Source organism: Jaculus jaculus, chromosome 11 (assembly GCF_020740685.1).
Source record: "Jaculus jaculus isolate mJacJac1 chromosome 11, mJacJac1.mat.Y.cur, whole genome shotgun sequence".
In the NCBI taxonomy this organism is placed as follows: Eukaryota; Metazoa; Chordata; class Mammalia; order Rodentia; family Dipodidae; genus Jaculus; species Jaculus jaculus.
This window is the reverse complement of record NC_059112.1, coordinates 94,880,433-94,897,660: the sequence shown is the minus strand read 5'-3', so window position 1 is coordinate 94,897,660 and position 17,228 is coordinate 94,880,433. Positions and strand designations below refer to the sequence as shown.

General features: G+C 48.9%; 1 protein-coding gene across 1 annotated transcript in view; it reads left to right on the top strand.

The window, feature by feature from the left end:
* The first annotated feature begins 1,833 nt into the window (after window positions 1-1,833).
* Fgd3 (FYVE, RhoGEF and PH domain containing 3) overlaps window positions 1,834-17,228 on the top strand; it is a 63,370-nt gene continuing 47,975 nt past the window's right edge. The window contains exon 1 of the mRNA XM_045130469.1: window positions 1,834-2,170. The gene's annotated coding sequence lies outside the window, so the exon portion shown is untranslated. The remainder of the gene's footprint in view (window positions 2,171-17,228) is intronic.

Below are 17,228 nucleotides of genomic sequence, written 5' to 3'. Positions count from 1 at the left end.
TGTGTAAACATGAGTCACTGTGGCCATGAGCCAGGACAGCAGCTAGGTCTGGGTGGGCCTGTGGTTTAGTGCTGGGGAAGAGCGTGGTGCCCATTGAAGAAGGAGAAAGTGCTTAATCACTAGTTTCCACCCATTTCCACTCTCGGTCAGGGTATGAGGGGGTGGAGGGTGGAGAAAGCTCAGGACAGAAACTAACCAGGAGCCAGAAGGACTTGGCAGAAAGGCGCCTCCATCGGGGGAAGATTGGTCATGATCAGGCGAGTGTTTGCAACCAGTTGCAGGGTGGATAAAGCACATTTAAAGCAGCTCCTGGTAAATTTTGGCTCAAAATGAAAAAGCCCATGTAAATGCTAGCAGTACCAGCCGGAATGAGTTGGACAATGACCAAGAATTAGGTCCTGAGACAGAAGTATGGGCATTAGTAGTCATGGAATCCTCTCCCAACAAGGAATGAGGACTTGGATTTTCACCTCACAAAGGGGCATAGTAAGGTTCCTCACTCAAGGTGGGGGTTAAGGCTGAGGCTCAGACCCCTACTACTGGTGCTCCTAGGGACAGGTTTTTTTGTTTGATTTTGTTTGTTTTTGAGGTAGGGTGTCACCCTAGTCCAGGCTGACCTGGAATTCACTATGGAGTCTCAGGGTAGCCTCGAACTCACGATGATCCTCCTACCTCTGTCTCACGAGTGCTAATATTAAAGGTGCGCCCCACCGCCACCACACCTGGCCTAAGGGACGTCCCTTTTTTTTTTTTTTTTTTTTTTTTTGAGGTAGGGTTTCACTCTAGTCCAAGCTGACCTGGAATTCACTATGGAGTCTCAGGGTGGCCTTGAACTCATGGAAATCCTCCTACCTTTGCCTCCCGAGTGCTGGCATTAAAGGCATGCACCAGCACGCCTGGCTGACATCCCTTTTTAAAAAACTAATTTATTTATTTATTTGAGAGAGAAGAATGGAGAGAAAGAGATTGCTATCTCCCCAGCCCCTACTGTATCAAGGTTTCACTTAATCAGTAATGTATCAGAGAATACTCTTTTTAAAGGTATTTTAGATGTATATGGATATGCATGACAAACACAGAGTCAGAAGTCATTTCTGAGTATCCGACCTCCTTCCTAACCCATCAGCACAGTGTGCAAATTCCAGGTCTGGAGGAAGCTACCTGGGAAGGACTGGTTTCCCAGAGCTGCTGCTTCGTGACTCCTGGTCAGTCGGCAGCACTTGGAGCTGTGGGACCCTGAAACCCGCCTTGCCTTCTGCCTCCCCCCACTTAAACAAGGACTCACCATGGGTAGGGACTGTCTAGGCTCCTTAGTGCCCCCAACAGACACAACCCTCACACGACATGCACACATCACTTACCTACAACACATACATACATAAAACACACGCCTACACGCTGAACACAGACACACTCCACACTCAGACATATATCACACTTACATCAGATATACACCTTGCACACCACACACCAGCCACACTACACATAGGCTTACACGCTCAGGAACAGATAGTGTCCACACGAAGATATCCTTAAGTAAATCCTTATCTCCTCTGGAGCCTCCCTCTGCATGGGGAAAAGTCCACGTACCCTAAAGAGACTCTCTGTAGTACTGGGGTGTTTGAAGATTCCTGCTGCTTAAAGACTCTCTAAAGAGTCTGCCAGCAGTAGTGGGTAGGGGAGTGGGTTCAAGAAAAATAAATAGCTTTGCCTCCCGTGCCCTTGCCAGCCTAAAGCCACAGGGACTCTTTCTGCTCCCGTAGCCCAAAGCCTGGCTCATCACCAGCCCAGTGCCTGCCTTGTTACCATGGGGACCCGTCTGTGGCATCGCAGGCTGAGCCCCCCCATCCGCCCGCCTCTCGGGCTCTCCACGTGCTGGCTTTGTCAGGGCTCAGTGTCTCTGCAGCTGGGGCCAGCAGAAGACAAGCCGATTGCCAGGGAGGCAAGACCACCCCGCGGGACCCCAGCCGGCTTCTGCCCTGGGCTCAGCGCACCTCTTGACATCCCTGAAGAGACCCCAGCTTCCTGACCCCTTGTGACCTAGCTGGAGCTATTCCGGAAGCTTTTCCCAGGCGTCTTGCCAGTCTTCCAGGTTGTCTGCTGGGGGCTAAGGGGAGCTGGCTTTTCTCGTTTGCTTTTCAAATGATACTCATTCTCAAAGGAAGTCAAGGTGAGTCCATTAGATTTCAAGTGCCTTTGGGATCCTGGGGGTAACATGTGTGTGTGTGTGGGGGGGGGGGGGTCGTTGTCCCTGATGCTAATTTTCCAGGAGGGGAGTGGGGGTGGAGGTGGGGAGTGGGCAGAATCCTTCCTGAGGAAGGGGAAGATGATTGCACAGGGTGTCATTTGAAGAGGGGTTTAAGTAGCCCACTTCCCTCTCCTGAGTGAGGCTAGGTGGTTAGGAGACCACCATGGCTGTCTGCTGAGGTTCTGGGGTTCGTGGCTCTTAAATGAATTTTCTAAGCATTTATTGAACTACATGTACTAGATTTCACCACCCTAGCCTCCCTCTTCCGTTGTTTTTTTTTTTCCCCATATGGAAAATAGAGTGCCTTAAAAACTGTATCATTGTCTGCAAGGTTTCCATGAAAATGGAACCGCGTGTCAGATGTCAGTGGGTTTTTTCTCCCCCCTTTTCTTTTTGAATTACTGCTGTTCATTGTTTCTCTGAGCATCACCTCGTATAAGGGACATAAAAACCATGGGGGAAAAGAGATCTTTAGCGTTGTTGTGGGAAAGTTTGAGATGCGTTGATCTTTGGATGAACATGGACAAAAACTTTATAGTCATGATGTGACTGCATTTGTCATTTGCTACAGTCCCCTGGGCACTCCAGGTTGTTCAAGTCTCTTTGGCTATATGTTTCTCTTTCTTTCCTTTTTTTTTTTGTATGTGTGTATGTGTGTGTGAGTGTAGAAGCCAGAGGTCAATGCCGGCTCCCTCAGTCACTCACCACCTTTTTTTCCTCTATCCCCCAGGCTGACCTGGAATTTACTATGCAGTCTCAGGGTGGCCTTGAATGCACGGTGATCCTCCTACGTCTACCTCCCAAGTGCTAGGATTTAAAGGCATGCACCACCATGCACAGCTTGCCACCTTTTTTTTTTGGCGGGGTCTGGGGAAAGCAGGATCTCATACTGAACCTAGAGATCACTGATTCAGTTAGACTAGCTATCCAGTAAGCACTAAGGATCCTTTTTTATCTGCCTCTTTAGCCCAGGGGCACAGGTATGTTCCACCACACCTGGCTTTTTTTTTTTTTTTTTTACATGTATGTTGAAGATCTGAACCTTTTGCCTATAGAGCCATCTCACAAGCCCTCTGGTCATGTATCTTGTACTGTGTATCCATCTGTGAATGAGGGCAGCTTGAAGGTTGTACTTTTCCAGAAGGACTGAGGACGCAGGCATCATTACCTGAAACAAGCCTGAGGTGAAAAGAATATATGTGTGTGTGTTTGTCACATGTGCTGGTGTGGACAACATTTAGTCTAGTAGACCAGGATGCAAGCAGACGCCAGTCCCATTAAGGTTGTCATGAGGTCATTCTTTGTGCAGTGAAGTCATGTCTCTCGGCATCAATGAATCTGGATGTGTTTGGCCACCACCCATAGCGCTTCCTTCCCTAGCTATGTGCTGGGACAGGGGGCAGTCCCTGAAGGGCTGCTGCCTTCGGGAACTGAAAGCCAGGGTCCTGGCTTCCAGGACTGACGGCTGAATCCTAGTCCATCGACTCCAGGCCCAGGCTGGGTCCCAGGAGCAGCTCCTTGTCCTCAAGCCTCAAGTTCACTCAGACACCTTTGGGCCGAGCTGGAGCTGATGTCAGAAGCCTCTGCTTTCTTATCTGCAAAACGAAGGCTTGTCTCTCGAGCCCCTGTTGAGAGTCCAGCGTGACCCTAGTCTGAGTCGGTCTGTCATAGGCCTCACCCTCTTCTGAGTCCCTAGGAGACTGGGTCACACGTGGCCTAGGGTTCTGGACAGAATATGCCAGTCTGCCAGTGTGGGGGCACATGTGAGGGTTATTCCTGGAAGGGGGACAGTTGTGGATGGGAAATCTGGTTCTACTCCTACGATGGGACTATGGGCCAGTGCTTCAGTTTCCCTGGCTGTACATGAGCTCAGGAGTCGCCTCCCAGCGGCTTTCTATGCAGTGGAGGAGCTCAGGGTACATTTAAGTGACCATCAGCTCTGTCTGGCTTGGGGGAAGCCATGCGTACCGGTGACCTTTTCCCAAGTTAGTTGGGTATCCCAGTGCCATCCCAGCGTTGTGGCATCCACACTCTCCCAGGGACGGATTCTGCGTGGGGACTGTCAGAGGCAGAATGGGGTGGGGCGTATGTTCGGCTTAGCGTTCCCAAGTCACTGCATATAGGGCCACTAGTGGTGCATCTGAAGCCTGGTGTGTGTCTGCATGGCCCAAGTCGCTGATATGCAGAGATGTGCCCAGGAAGACCGTAGAGACTGATGCTGTACTATGTGGGCCAGCACCCAGCTCTGAGGTGCCTGTCATTGTCCTGTGTGTGCCAGTGAAGTTTTAACCACTTCCCTTCCAATGGTCTGTTGAGGAGTTCTTTTTTTTAAAAAAAATATTTGCCGGGCGTGGTGGCGCACGCCTTTAATCCCAGCACTCAGGAGGCAGAGGTAGGAGGATCGCCACGAGTTCGAGGCCACCCTGGGACGACATAGTGAATTCCAGGTCAGCCTGAGCTAGAGTGAGACCCTACCTTGAAAAACAACAACAAAAAATATTTATTTTGGGGGGGCTGGAAGGATGGCTTAGCGGTTAAGGCACTGGCCAGCAAAGCCAGAGGACCCAGGTTCAGTTCCCCAGGACCCACGTAAGCCAGATGCACAAGGGAACGCACAAGTCTGGAGTTCATTTGCAGTGGCTGGAAGCCCTGGCATGCTCATTCTCACTCTCGCTCTCTCTCCTTCTCTCTCTGACTCTAATAAATAATTTTAATTATTTATTCTTTAACATTTTATTTAATTATTTATTTGAGAGAGAGAAAGAGATAGAGAGAGAGAAAGAATGGGCACACCAGGGCCTCTAGCCACCACAAGCAAACAAACCGCATACATCGCTTTGTGCATCTGGCTTACATGGATCCTAGGGAACCGAGCCTGGGTCCTTAGGCTTTGCAAGCAAGTGCCTTAACCACTAAGCCATTTCTCCAGGCCTGTTGAGGAGTTCTTACTGTCCCTGTACCCAAGGATCCCTATGCCTAGTGCAGGGGCCCAGCTAACCAGTTTGCTGAGCAAGCAACTAACTCTTCCCTTCTTCCCCCAACCCCTACCCCTCCTGCTACGGTTATTCTGAGGTGCCAGTTCTGTCCCTTGTTTTCCCCACTAGCCTTCCAACTCAGTATCATGTCTTTAAGACACCTTCCAAATGCATGCGTACTGTTGAATTCTGAATAGTTTTTGGTTAGTGAGAAGCTGGGACTAAATAGTAAAGGGTGGCTCCAAGTGATGGCAAAAATAACCATTTGGCAGGATTTGATGTCTCAATCGGACACCAAGAGCAGAGGCAGGGCCCGGCATCCTTTCGGCTTCAGTGGTATTCCTGGTTGATGCCGTGCAGCTGTCCCGAAACAATGCTGGAATTATCCTCTATTCAGGGCCTGATAGAACGGGGGCGTGGCCACCCTGTTGATGCCTTAGTTTTTTTTTTGTTTTTTTTTATGGCTCGCTTATTATTTATGCATCCATAATTTTTTTTTCTTAGAGTGGGGAGAGAGAGAGAGAAGGAGAGAGACATCAGAGCTTTTTGTTGCAGATAAGAGGGAACAATTGTTTCCACTTCAGTCAGGTTCAAATGTTCTCCTAGCGTCTGCCAGAGTTACCCTGTAATTACACCCCCCTGTCTGGGGGGAGCTCTCAAAATGTCACTGAATTCTGGAATTGCCTTTTCATGTCACTGAAGCTGGAATTGCCTTTTCAGTTCAGTGCTAAATGCTCCTTTGGCCAAGATGACTAAATAGTCAAATATTTTTAAAGTGATTTACTTATTTTTTTTTCCCCCCCGAATAAGAAGTAAAGACAAGCATGGTTTTTCCGCAGCCACTTCCTGGTGTCCTGTATTTGGGTGAAGGGCTCACCCAAGGTCACTGAACTTGGCTGAGTTTGCACACAGACCAGATCTGAGCCCGTTCACCCTCAGGCTCATAGACCAGAAGGGAAGGCAAATGAAGGTGAAATTAGTCAAAGCTTAGGAAACATTGTCTCAGTTCATTTTATGTTTAATGCGTCCTAGATAACTCTTTGTAGCAAATCTGTTTTCAGAAAACAAAATTACACTCAGTATCCCTTCCTTCTTGGTTTCTCAACCACATTTTTTCCTTAGAGAGTTTTAGGATGGCTAAGTAGAAATTAAAATCTCCATGCGTAAACAGACGTGGAGACAGCTGGCTCTCATTGTGCAAGGGTTCTGGGCGGCTCGGAGTCTTGATGAGAAATGAGAGTTTCTTCTGTTTTTTTAAATAGGTTGGCTTTTCCTCCAACTACATGGTAAATGCTCTTTGTAAAAATTTATGTGTTATTGAGAAGTATTATGAAGAAAAGGAAAACTCCCAGAAGCTCCCCTCCCCAAGATAGCCACGAAAGCTCCCCAGAGGAGCTTGTTTCCCAGGCTCTAGTGTTTAGTGGGATTTATCATGGGGCCTGAAAGCTGACAAAGTTGTCCCCTGTCCAAGCCTGGTGGAAAATAACAGAAGGGATCCCCACAGAATGAGACCTTCTAGTCTGATGCGTTCTTGTCTTGAAAAGATGAGAATCCGCTTGATATTTTGTCTAATATTTGAAGTCTGAAGGCTCCCAGAAAGCATGTGGGAACTTGTGGCTCTTGGTTCTGAACCCAAATAGGGGGATAACTGGAGAAGCAGTCAGGCTCCGAGCACCATGCACCCATGGCTGAAGGGACTGGCTGTGACCCCCAACAACTGAGGAGCAGAGTCAGCACAGGGGTCACCTTGCTCAAGAGAAGAAGCAGACAAAAGGGTCTCTCAATACTCCTCTCTCCATAGGAACTGCCTTATGTCCTGTAGCAGCTGCCAGCCAGGCAAAAGGTTGTTGGCTAACCAAATAAAGGCACTGGACCTCCCTTAACCTCAGTTGCACATATCTCCTGCTGAGTGGATGCCACCCCTGGGCGCTCGGGGAAAGTAAATACTTTCCCTTTGTTAGTAGGTCTGGGCCTAGCTGCTCCCTCCATAGAGACCCTTCCTTCTAAGTCCCCAAGTGTGTAGTTCCTTGACCTTTGAACCTTTTTCAACAAGCCTGGGCTACCACTTACTGCCTGTAAGTCACTGCTGACTTTTCTGGTAGGCAGGGCTAACAAGGAGCTGGGGGTGAGGGCGGTGGGGTGGTCCCTTTACTCATTGGAGCTGCCTCTCAAGCAGTTAGCCATTGGAGGAAAATGAATGCATACGTGAGGGGGCTGCTCGGGAGCATGTGGGTTTCCTCTGAGCTGCCTCTCGATCCATGAAGTTGTTCAGAGTCCTTGAGATTGAAAAGCCTGAAGAAGTCTTCACTTCCATGATGTTATGGTTTTAATCAGAAATATTCCCCCCCCACACACACACACAGCCTCGTGGACGTTGGTTCTTGTTGGTATTACTATTTGTTTTTTATTTTTTTCTTCCTGAGACAGGATCTCTTGTATCCCAGGCTGGCCTCAAACTCAGCAGGTACTTAGGATGACCTTGAATTTCTAATCTTTCTGTCTCCATGTTCCCAAGTGCCAGGATTACAGGCAAGTGCCAGCATGAGTGGCTGGTTCATGTTTGTTTTTTCTTTTTTTAAAAAAAATATTTTATTTATTTATTTATTTGAGAGAGAGAGAGAAAGAGAGAGAGAGGGAAAGAGAGAGAGAATAGGTACACCAGGGTCTCCAGCCACTACAAACAAACTCCAGATGTGTGCACCCCTTGTGCATCTGGCTTTACGTGGGTCCTGGAAAGTCGAACAGGGATCCTTTGGCTTATGCCTTAACTGCTAAGCCATCTCTCCAGCCCCTGGTTCATGTTTTGAATCCGCTTCCTATCTAGTGGCACTATTTGGGAGGCTATAGAGCCTTTAAGAGTCCTTAGGGGTATATTACCCCTGGCTCATTCCTGTCACACTCTGTTTCTTAGTTCAGCTGCCATGTGAGGAGCTCTGCCACATGCTCCCACTGCCACATACCTTCTCCACCATGCTGCCCCCACCATGATGGACTGTAACTCCTGAACCTGCAAGCCCAGATAAAGCTTTCCTCCTTTCTGTCATGTATTTTATCTTGGTGGTGGATAATGAACACACCAGGAGCCCTTCAGGACTGAAGGAACATTGGGATATGAATGAAATTATTGGATGGAAAAATTAGAGTGTGTGCTGTTTTTCCCAGTGGACACTTGTTCGCTGTGGGCAGCTCCTCTGTCTTGACTTCATACCATGTCTTTCCTGAGGAAAATATTGAATCACGTATCTACTGCTGCCTAACACATCACCCAAAGTGTAGTGGTTTAAAACACTAGAAACTGCCTGTTAACTCTGCTTAGTTTGGCTGGTCTGGAACTTGGGTGTGGATTGACACCGGCTGGGGTTCCCATAAGACTGGACTGTGTTCTCCTCTGAGGGCCTGCCTGGCAGAGCATCTGCCTCTAAGGTCACTCACTCACTGTGGGCAAGTTGGTGCTGGCTGTTGGCTGAGGCCTCCAGTTCCTCACCCTTGGGGCTGCTTGAGTGTCCTTCCAGCATGACAGCTATTCTTTCCCACCCAACAGAAACTGAAGTATGGTATATGGTATATATATAAAATCACCTGTGCCATCCTCACAGATCTTGTTGTATGCTAGAGTCCATTGGTCAGTGCTGTTCACAGTGGGAATGGCAACACAAGAGTGTGACCATCAGAATGGTACCATCACTGGAGCATTATGGGAATTCTTCTTAGATGGCTGTATTAGTTATTTTTACTTATTGTGGGACAAAATACTGACCAAGAAGCAGCTGAAGGAAAGAAGGAAGGAAGGGTATATTTCGACTTACAGTTCCAGTGGACACAATCCACCGCAGCAGGTCTGGCAGGCAGTGGGAGGCTGGCTGTTCACACCACATCCATAGTCAGGAAGCAGAGGACGAACAAGAAGTGGGGCTGAGCTATTGAGCTTCAGGACCCACCTCTAGTGACCTATTTCTTCTATCAATTCTCTACCTCCTAAAGGTGTCACAGCCTTCCCAAATAGCGCTGCCCGCTGAGGACCAAGTTTCAAACACATGAGCCTGTGGTAGACATCTTACCTTCAAGCCAAAAGGACGGGTGTTACTCCCAGATTAGAGAGAGACATTGCCTCCTCCCTTCCACCCTCATTCAAGGATAACAGATCCTGGATCATGAGAACAATTTTTTTTAATTGAAACAATAAAAGACTTCTGTTGATTTAGGACATGCTCCTTTTCTAATTATTTCTTGGCAAATAAGCAGATCAAATAATGCATTTTGAAGGAAAAAAAAATCTAGACACTGGAATGAGCATCCATAATATCAGTGTGTCTCTAGCAATGGGAGGCAGACTCAGGCGACTCCCAAAGCTCATGGACCAGCTAATCAGGCATTCACAGTGAAATCAGGAGAGATTCCATCTCAAAACAGACACTGACACACTCATGTCCTCTTACCTTCACATGTGTGCCACAGCACATATGTGTCCAGGCATATCTCTCTCTCTCTCTCTCTCTCTCACACACACACACACACACACACAAAACAGAACAGGTGACTCAGTGGAAAAAGTGCTTGTTTGCAAGCATGTGTGCCTGAAGTTAGATCCCCAGAACCTACATAAGCTGGACATACTAGTGACTGTTTGCAATCCCAGTGTGCCTATGGCAAGATGGGAGGCAGAGACAAGAGTCCTTCATAGGTTCTTGGGTCAACTAGCCTGGCAGATGTAGGAGTGAATCACAAGAGATGCTGCCTCGAACAAAATAGATCAACACCTGAGATCCTCTGACCTCATACATGTGCTATGGCAATGCTTGCCTGCACTTACACACGAACACATGTATGTACATGTGCGTGCACACACACACACCCCTAGAGGAACTGAGTGTGTAACCTAGACCTCATTTCCATCTGATTTCCGCCTGGGGTAGACATTACGCACAGAGCAACTCACCAGTTCACATCCTGTGGAGATGTCCATGGAAGTCACTGTGGGTTGCCATTAATAAGTCTCCTTGTTGCTTCCTGCAGCTGTAGCTTGACTTTGTTTTTAAAATATTTTTATTTACTTATTTATTTGACAGTGAGAAAGAGGCAGATAGACAGAGAAGACGGGTGCGCCAGAACCTCTAGCCAGTGCAAATGAACTCCAGAAGCATGATCTACCCTGTGCATCTGGCTTACGCAGGTACTGGAGAATTGAACCTGGGCCCCCAGGCTTCGCAGGCAATGCCTTTACTGTTAAGCCATCACCATATCTCCAGCCCTTGATTTTGTTTTTTGTCCCACACTTATATGGCATTTTCCTAATTGAGTGGCTGCCTCAGGTGCCTGAAGAATGCGTGTCACGGGACCCTCTCATGCTTCTCTGAGGAGCTGTATTGTTGCCTCCATTTGACAAGGAGGAGACCGAGACTCAGAGAAATTACTTTGTTTTTATTTTTTAATTTTTTATATTTTATTTATTTATTTGATAGAAAGAAGCAGAGACTGAAAGAGAGAGAGAATGGGCACACCAGGGCATCTAGCCACTACAAACTCCAGATGCATGTGCCACCTTGTGCATCTGGCTTATATGGATTCTGAGGAATTGAGCCTGGGTCCTTAGGCTTTGCAAGCAAGCACCTTAACCACTAAGCTACCTCTCCAGCCCCTGCTTTGTTTTGAAAATAAGAATTTAGGATGAACTAGGTGCAGTGGAGTCATCCCAGGAGGTGGATGTAGGAGTACATTCAAGTCAGTCACAGAGTGAGTTCAAGGCCAGCTTAGCCTATATATGGTGAGACTGCCTAAAAAAAAGGGGGGGGTGCTGGTGATATATCTCAGTGGTAGAGTGCTTGCCTGGCATGCTTGAGGCCCTGGGTTCAATCCCCACTACTACCAAAAAAAAAAAAAGTTTAGGATAGATTAAGAAGGCATTACTAGGTCTGAACCTGTTAAGATAACTTTCTTCCTCCTTATTATTAATTGGCTTTCTAAATCATTGATGCGGCCTCTCCTGAGGGCTGCTTGGGTGAGGAGGCACTGGTTCCTGCTGGAGCAGTCTTCGTTTCACCGGGGTCTCTCTCTAGGTCCCCTGGAGGCTGCTTGAAAGTTTTGTGGTGGGGCCTGAATCTTCCATCCTGTGGCCACTTCACTGTTCCACCCACGAAGGCCTAAGGCAGACCACGACCAGCTTCTGGGCCTGTCCAGACCAGACCTCCCACCCTCTCTACTGAATCCCGCTCTCTTTAGAAGCCTGTGGTCTCAGGTCTTAGCCTAGGAGCCCATTGAGCAGAAGCAGGAAGATGATTGTGGTGGGTCCATGCCCGGGGAACTCAGGCCCTACCCAAAAGCCTGTTGAAATGTTAACTCAACCCAGGCTGTTAAGGGCCAGCCTAGTGTGGCTGAGGCTGAGGCTGAGGCTGAGGCTGAGGCTGAGGCTGAGGCTGAGGCTGAGGCTGAGGCTGAGGCTGAGGCTGAGGCTGAGGCTGAGGCTGAGGCTGAGGCTGAGGGCTGCATTTCCATGGCCATCTCCAGCACCAGCCAAGGAGGATCCTCAGAACCAGCAAACCACACTCCTCTCACTCTGCGTCACGCTGCGGAAATGCAAATACACCATCGTGTTGTGACCCACATTGCGAAAATTAGAAAAAAAAAAAAAAAAAAAAGGAAGTTGTGTTTTGCTGTCGTGTGAAGCTCGGCCCCGGAGGAGACGCACACTGGTTTTGGGTGCAGGGTGAGTCGGCGATGGGCTCCCAGCACCTTCCCTGCACCCCGGGAGTCTGTGTGATGCTGTGAGTGGGGCCTTAAGAGGATGGGGCTCTTTGCAGAGCAGGGGAAAGAGGGGGTGTCTTTAAGGCAGGAAGTTGCCTCGGGGTGCTGTGTTGTCTCGTTTCGTCCTGATGTCTTTCTGGGAGTTCCTCTAGCATTGGTAAAGGTGATATTCTGGACACCAAGTAACAAGTGTGAGAAGGCTTTGAAAACTATCGGACAGTCGGAGGGACATGGCTCTGACTGAAACGATGGGTGGACAGTCTTTCGGTGACTCTCATGTCCCCTGGGAAGCCCCGGAGAGAGACAGATCCAAGCTGAGCCTATTTGCTTGATTTCACCCAGGAAGCCTCAGGCAGTGGGGCAAGAGCCTCGGCCCTGTCCTGTCTCCTGGGATGGAATCCCTGAGCAAGGCGAGTCTTCCTCTGCCTGAGCCCAGGAAGTGGGTCCCAGGCGCTTCCCTACTGGGTTTGGGTTTTCCTGCTCACCCTGTGTGGCTCTGGACCGTCTCTGCAGTCTGCAGTCTAGATATTAAACAGGTGGGCCCGCCTGGCAAAGCAGTGTTAAGAAAGAGAACTGAGGGCTGGAGAGATGGCTTAGCAGTTAAGCGCCTGCCTGTGAAGCCTAAGGACCCTGATTCGAGGCTCAATTCCCCAGGACCCACGTTAGCCAGATGCACAAGGGGGCGCATGCATCTGGAGTTCATTTGCATCGGCTGGTGGCCCTGGCGCGCCCATTCTCTCCCTCTCTCTCTCTCTCTCTCTCTCTCTCTGCCTTTCTCTCTCTATCTGTCGCTCTCAAATAAATAAAAATGAAATACTTAAACACAAAGGAAAAAGAAAGAGAACTGAGGCCCACCAAGGCCTTCTCAGACCACTCCCCCTTCCCAGGTTGGGCCTGGATGGCTCTGGGCAGCAGTGAGGCCACCTTGGGAGGCTGGCAGCCCTATGGCCAGGGGCACCGCAGCAGTGGTTGGACCCTGGTGCTGCTGTGATGCTGCAGCCTGTGAGGCCTGCGCGTTGGGCATGTTTAAGGGGCCAGGCTCTCGAACCAGCCTGCTTCCATTTTTCCTGGGGTTCGTGAGTGACCTGAGTGAGGGATGATGAGCAGCTGTAAGGGAGCAGGAAACGAACCTTCACAAGAAAGAAGACCAGGGCTGGAGGGATGGCTTAGCAGTTAAGCGCTTGCCTGTGAAGCCTAAGGATCCCGGTTCGAGGCTTGATTCCCTAGGACCCACGTTAGCCAGATGCACAAGGGGGCGCACGCATCTGGAGTTCGTTTGCAGTGGCTGGAGGCCCTGGCGTGCCCATTCTCTCTCTCCCTCTCTCTCTCTCTCTCTCTCTGCCTCCTTCTCTGTCTGTCACTCTCAACTAAATAAACAAAAAATTTAAAAAAAGAAAGAAGACCAGGTGTGGGGTAATGGGAGGACGTGGAGCCCTTGCTCAAAGCCACCCCTCCCCTGGGGGCAATGTGACTTTGGGCAACTCCTCAGACTCCACCTCAATCTCCCTGTCTGTAAAGTGGGATCTGAGTGGTGCCGGGTGTGCAGGAAGGTTCAAGGCCAGGGCCACAGTGCTCCCGTTCAGAAAGTTCTCATTAGTAGCCAGGCAGATCCCTGCCAGCCCTTCTGATGAGAGGGGGAACTGAGGCACAGGGCATCTCTGCCAGCTCGCCCCAGGCTGGCTGTGAGTGGACTGGTTGGTCCCCTCAGAACTTTCTGCACTGGCGTCTTGCACAATGTGGTGGGGCCAGCCTCCGCCAGGAGGAAGGGAGGAAGTGGTTTGTCTTAGCAGGGCTGCTGGAGGCCACTGGAGGCCTGGTTCTGTCCCTGGGAGTGGGGGTAGGGACTGACCGATGTGTCTAGAGGGGAGCCAGCACCTCCCAGTGTGCAGGGGAAACCGAATGACGCCGGAATAAGCTGTGAACACAGAGGCCAGGAGCACGTTCTTCTGTGAGGTTAGAGACAAAATGACTGCTGCTGGTCTTGAGAAGCCTCGCCCCTGTTTGAGGGCCTGGGGTCATGCCTGGCCCTACTGTCCTGTGATGGGAGATGGCCCGGAAGCGACGTCAGGAATCTCAGATACATGCTCTGGGAGTTCCTCAGGGGCCCCAGGTAGGCCCCTCGTGATCCCCATTTACAGACGAGGAAAGGCTCCAACGTGAAGCAAATGAGCAAGGGAGTATTGGGCTGATGTAAAGGCAGATGACACTGGATCGGTGAACTGTTCTGGTAGCTACGTGGAGGCTCAGAGATGAGTGTGTGCTGAAAACAATGAACAAGGACAGCAGAAGACACAAAGCTAGTCTCTGCAGAGGCAGCCTGTCTCCTCCTGTCCCTGAGCAGGGTGACCGACAGGGGGTTGGGACCAAGGCAGCCCAGGAAGGAAATAAGATAAGAGGGCCTTTTATGTACTAATGACATTTCCCTCTGGGCACTGGATCCTCCTCTGTGCTGCAAATATCTGAGGGTCATGGTAGGTGATGCGGGGGTCTCAGTTCATAAACAGATCTGGGCCGGCTGTGAGGAATGGGGTGGGGCAGACAGAGAGTAAAATGGAGGCAGGAGCATGGGGAGTCAATGACATGTTGTACTCATGGTACCTCCAGTCTGCAGGTGACACTTGTCCTCCCTGTGACCTGCTCTGATAAAGAGGCTAGGATGACCTCCTCCATAGCCATTAATGAGTGTGTGTGTGTGTGTGTGTGTGTGTGTGTGTGTGTGTGTGTGTCCTGGGCCTCACATACTAATCTTCCTTGCTTTTTAAAGAATATTTTATTTTTATTTATTTATTTGAGAGAGAGAACGAAGCACAAGAAGAAAGAGAGAAAGAATGGGTGAGCCAGGGTCTCCAACCACTGCAAATGGACTCCAGATGCCTGCGCCACCTTGTGCATCTGACTCCGCATGCCCTGCTCTTCCACCCCCTGGCAGTCACCACACATTCTTCCCGCCACCTTTCTGCAATGGACTCTGAGTCTTGGAGGGTGTGACAGAGATGTCTCAGTGCTGAACACTCAGTCACGTCTCAGCACTATAGTGCCTTTTGAGTCATGCCAGAGGTCACTGCCATCTGAAAAGAGACGCTTCTCTAATCAAAAGGGAGAGTGGTTTTAATATATGGGAATGAACATTAAGAAAAGTGCTTATTGAGCTGGGCGTGGTGGCGCACACCTTTAATCCCAGCATTCGGGAGGGCAGAAGTAGGAGGAGCGTCTTGAGTTCAAGGTCACCCTGAGACTCCATAGTGAATTCCAGGTCAGCCTGGGCTAGAGTGAGACCCTACCTCGAAAAACCAAAAAAAAAAAAAAAAAAAAAAAAGAAAGAAAGAAAAGAAAAGTGCTTATTGGGCAGTTTGGTGAGCATAGCATATGCACGTAGCCAGACAGCAGCAGGCGTTACACCCCTAGGACGTATCCCTTGTCATAGGCTTTTGACTAGGTTTTCAATACTAGGCATGCATTCCCTCCCGTGGAGCAGTTGGTTTCCCCTATAACAGACATGCCACTATTACATCCATTAGGTTATTTGGCCTGGCTGGCCAAACTTAAGGCTTACCGTGTCCACTGTAGTTTATCACCACTGATGACTTCTCTCTCCCATAGGGCTTCATGCTCTTTGTCAGCTGTCCACCTTATTTTTTTTGAGACAAAAGTCTCTCACTGAACCCAGAGCACACTGATTTGGCTAAATAAGCTATCCAGTAAGCCCTAGGGACCCACCTGTGTCTGCCTCCCATGAGATTAGACGTGTATGCCACCATGACTGCTTTTAAGCTAGAAACTTTTAGAGGATGTGTTAGTTATTTTCTCATTGCTGTAATGACATTCCTGACAAGGATCAACTATTTTGGCTTACAGTTTGAGTTTACAGTTCACTATGGTTCAAAGCAGGTGTGGCGGCAGGAGCAGAAAGCAGCTGGTCACATTCAGTCCATCGTGAGGAAGCCAAGAGTGATAAATGCTGGTGTTTATCCACCTCTCTCCTTTTTAAAACAAATAATATTTATTTATGTATTTGTTTGCAAGCAGAGAAAAACAGAGAGGAGAGAGACAGAGAACGGGCACATCAGGGCCTCTCACAAATGAACTCCAGATGCATGCACCACTTTGTGAATCTGGCTTTATGTGGGTCCTGGGGGGAATTGAACCTGGGTTGTTAGGCTTTGCATGCAAATGCCTTAACTGCTAAGCCCTCTCTCTAGCCCCTCTCCTTTTATAGAGCCACCGACAATTAAGGTGGGGTCTTACCATTTCAATTATTCTAATCAAGGTAATTCCTTCTGGGCATGCCTAGAGGCTAACCTAATCTAGATGGTCCCTCATAGGCATGTCCAGAGGCTAGTTTTCTGGGCAATTCTAGGTCCTGTCCAGTTCACAATCAATATAAACCATCACAGAGATCTAGGGTGGGATAGTTGCAAGTATCTGACCTTGGCATCTGAGCTAACAAGTAGATGCAGTGTAAATTGTCTCGTTTCCTTTCTATTCAGCTCACCCTCATGTCCCTGTTTTACTCTGAGGTCCCACTGACTCCCCACCCCAATTCTAAGGCAAGAGGTATCCCACTGTTCCAGATACACCAGAAGCTCTCAGAGCTTTATCTAGCCTGGGCCCCCCAGACGAGTACTCAGTTCCTTCAGGTGCCTCTTGATCATGGTTGGCCACTCGGGCTCGCTCTTTGATGATATGGGCTTGGAAGTTTTGGGTGTAAAGCCACCAAGTTATGCCAAAGAGAAACACAGCAGGAACTGTCCAGTGGTAGCTGCAGTTATCATTGACTACAAGCACAGTATCTGTTTTAATACTCCTGTGTACTGTTCCCATTATCTTTGTCAGTTATAGGTCAGTTTCAATTCACTGATTTTTTTTTTTCTCGTACTCATGATGGGTTATATATAGTCCCTTTGTATACCTGGTAAAAATATTTTGCACGGGTTGGAGAAATGGCTCAGTGCTTAAGGCACTTGCCTGCAAAGCCAAAGGACCCAGGTTCAATTACCCAGGCCCCACATAAGCCAGATGCACAAGGTATGTGAATGGAGTTCATCTGCAGCAGCTGGAGGCCCTGGTGCACCCATTATCTCCCTCTTTCTTGCTCTCATGTAAATAAATAAAAATGAAAAATATATTTTTTTAAAAATTTAAATTTTTTTCATGGGCTTGAGAGATTGCTTAGTGGTTAAGGCACTTGTTTGCAAAGCCAATGGACCCAGGTTCGGTTCCCCAGGACCCACATAAGCCAGATGCACAAGGTGATGCATATATCTGGA